Genomic DNA, 3,794 nt, shown 5'->3' with positions numbered 1-3,794 from the left:
TACTGCTGTGGTGACTGTGGCCAATGGAGATTGGGGCAAATAGGCCAAGCCTTTGCAACTTCTGGTCTCTATGGATTAGATAGATAAATAGATAAAAATAATTGATTTTCAAATCATATTTGATATATGAAAAAGGGCTTTGTTATAATATTTTTCTATTGTTGAAGTTTCACAGATGTATTTAAGAACTGGCTTTGAGCTTAAACTTTCTGCTTTTATTTTATGATGTTTATGTATGCTTTTACATCACTGTCTTTTCATTCTGATCTTTTTCTTTATCTCTCACAGCTCCGGCTGAGGGCAGTTTTAAGGATCTTGTGCTTGTTAGTACTGGTTCAAAACCAATCGTGGGTAAATAATGATCACTGTCTTCCATCAATTATACCATAAATAGTTAAGGCATTTCTCATCTCTTTAAAATATAACAACTTGGAGTAAATAATTGTAGAAATTATAACATAGTGATATTTACATACCAAAAGTGCATGCTCACACTTGTGGTGTCATCACATTAGGACTAATACAACATTACATGCAATACCTAACTTTGAACAGAAGTAGTCCCTCTACTACAATTTGTTACAAGACTAATGCAAACTGTTCAGATTAAATAGTCTCCATCCAACAAAGTTAAAAAGGCCATACAAATAATCTAAAAGAAAGAGGCAATTCTTAAAATTACATACAGTATAATTGCTTAAAAGTAGGGGTGTAACGGTACACGTATTCCTTTGGTTTGGTAGGCATGTATACCAAAAAAAATACAGCATTTTTTCCAGGAAATTCAAAAAGTAAGTTTTGACAGTCTTTGATGTGGCATGACAGATCGCTGTACAATGCCTCGGAGAGCCACTTCTGGGTCACTTCAGAAACATGCCGCAGCGTGGCTGGTATAAACACAAGCATTAATTAGATTGGCCGCAATCAGCTCCGGTGGCCATGTTGAAGCCGTAACACCCTGCAGACTTGTGTAGTGTAAATGGGGTCTGTTCAAACACCAGAGCGCGAGTGAACGTGATCATTCATTCTTCTTTACTACTAGTTTTAATGTGAAATATATATGAATGAACATATCATGCTTCATGTAATCGCTCAATCAGTGTTTCAACCGTGGAAAGACGTCAATAAAACAGCTTCTAAACAAAATGTCACGTGGCATTTCATTTATCTCAGGCAAATCATCAGCATCCACAACTCGTTAGTTCGTTAGAGAAATGAAGTCAAGAGAAAAGCATTTCACAAATTATTAGACTATATAGTCATTATAATTTACTTTACATGTAGTGATGTATTAATTATTTAATGTATGTTTAATTTAATATATTAGGAAACAACTTATGATAGCCACTATAACTGAATATATTTCAACAACAAATAAAAATTTTACCATTTATAAGTTCATTTAAAAACTTCATTATGTGCAATTTGAATGTTTACATTGTTAAGTGTTGAATACTATTATATTTCAAAATAAATAATAATTCAATTTAAAGGGTTAGTTCACCCAAAAATGAAAATTCTGTCATTAATAATTACTCACCCTCATGTCGTTTCAAACCTGTAAGACCTTCGTTCATCTTCGGAACACAAATTAGGATATTTTTGATGGATTCTGGAGCTGTCTGACCCTCCCATAGACAGCAATGCAACTGAAATGTTTCCAAGTCCAGAAACGTACCAAGAAGATCTGTGAATTAATCCATGTGACATCAGTGGTTCAGCCGCAATTATACAAAGCCATGAGAATACTTTTTGTGCTAAAAAACAAAACAAAAACACTTTATTCAACAATTTGTCTGGTGCCATTTTGGACTATATCTCAGCTGAGTCACGCCAATACACTGTGTCCGTTCGACGAATGTAGGAAACAGTTCCGGCGTAATGCAGCTGAGATATTCTCCAAAATAGCACCAGGGTGATGCGGAGGAGACAAGTTGTTGAATAAAGTCATATTTTTTTTTCTTTTGCACACAAAAAGTATTTTGTAGCTCCATATAATTGCAGACGAACCACTGATGTCACATGGAGTAATTCACAGATCTTCTTGCTACGTTTCTGGACTTGGGAGCATTTCAGTTGCATTGCGATCAATGCAGGGTCAGACAGCTCCAGATTCCATTGAAAAACATCTTAATTTGTGTTCCGAAAATGAACGAAGGTCTTACGGGTTTGAAATGACACGAGGGTGAGTAATTAATGACAGAATTTTCATTTTTGGGTGAACTATCCCTTTAAGTTTGGACACTGTTTTTAATCGCAACCTAGTAATGTAAAAGGGCTCCCTGCATTTTAAAGCATAAGCTGAGGTAGATTTTTATCGCTAAGAAATTTTAATTATAACTGAATTTATTTATAGAAAGAGCAACTTGTTCAGTAAACCACTGTTTAAAAAAAAAGAGAAGAAAATATTCTGTTTAGTTTTTCCCCCTGCTGTACCGAAACCATACCGAACCGTGACATCAAAACCAAACCATCATATTTGTGTACCGTTACACCCCTACTTAAAATAATCCACACTGGTCCAGTGGTTTAATTAGAGTCTTCTGAATCAAGTCATTGATCAGCTTATGTATATAAATCCCGAAACAAATATGGCAACATGTCATTAACATAAAACCTCATGGTACTTGTGTCATGATGTTATAATTTGGGCTCTGAGAGCAGCAGATCTCATATCATGTAAAATATCATACAGGAAAGGGCTTAGGAATGAATGCAGAAATCATGTTTTTTAGACTTGAGAATCACACTGTTCATGTCTGTTGATTTCCACAGTCACATTCACTATGTTTCCCAGGACCAGGAATGATTTCCTACAATGTAAGTCAATTAGAAAACAAGCAGCAAAAAAAGTAATTGTGTGTATTCATGTGCTTCCTGTAGAAGGTGAAAGAAAACATGAAGAGTTTGATAATTAATCTTGTAAATAATGATTTGCACAGGATATCTCAACAGCTATATTGAGGCACTGTTTATACACAAAGTAAAGTTGAACTCATAAAGTTGAGTTCAACTACATGAAAAGATTAATCAGACACATAATTCCTGATTCTGATGTGTTTTATCTCCATCAGATTCCCATCAACTTACTCTGGATGAAAACACAGTGAATAAATGGATTCGTCTGTCTGAGAGGAACAAAGTGATTACTGGTACTTACACAGAGCAGCCATATGCTGATCATCCTGACAGATTCGATTTTTGGGAGCAGGTGTTGTGTCGAGAGAGTGTGTGTGGACGCTGTTACTGGGAGCTGGAGTGGAGTGGGGATAATGGTGCATCTTTATCAGTGTCATATAAGAGCATCAGCAGGAAGGGACGGGGAAAAGAGTGTCGGTTTGGACATAATGATCAGTCCTGGAGTTTGTTCTGTTCTCCTTTCAGTTATTCATTCATACACAATAAAATAGTGACTTGTCTCCCTGTAAAGCCTATAGGTAGTAGAATAGGAGTGTATGTGGATCACAGTGCAGGAACTCTGTCCTTCTACAGCGTCTCCAGAAACACAATGAGCCTCATGCACACAGTTCAGACCACATTCACTCAGACGCTCTATCCTGGGTTTGGTGCTTATTATTATGACTCATCAGTGAAACTGTGTTAATGAATCAGAATAGATTGATGAGAGATTCGACCCATAATGCTTTGAGCTGCATGATAAATCAGTAACAGTGAGATGTTGTGAGTCTTATATTCTCTTCAGTATATTAATATTAATGCTGAACTTCTGTCACCGAAATAACATGTCAGAATAAAGGTGTGTAATAAATCATATTAACAGTACTAACTGTGTG

The 3,794-nt window shown here is 35.9% G+C and overlaps 1 long non-coding RNA gene across 1 annotated transcript; it reads left to right on the top strand.

The window, feature by feature from the left end:
* The first annotated feature begins 274 nt into the window (after nt 1-274).
* On the top strand, nt 275-3,341 carry LOC122137222. The gene is made up of 3 exons (XR_006154708.1): nt 275-351; nt 2,776-2,820; nt 3,075-3,341. It is a non-coding gene; the product is annotated as an uncharacterized LOC122137222 (long non-coding RNA).
* Nucleotides 3,342-3,794: the final 453 nt, after the last annotated feature.

This window comes from Cyprinus carpio, chromosome B4 (assembly GCF_018340385.1).
Source record: "Cyprinus carpio isolate SPL01 chromosome B4, ASM1834038v1, whole genome shotgun sequence".
NCBI lineage: Eukaryota > Metazoa > Chordata > Actinopteri > Cypriniformes > Cyprinidae > Cyprinus > Cyprinus carpio.
This window is presented reverse-complemented; position numbering and strand designations above follow the sequence as displayed.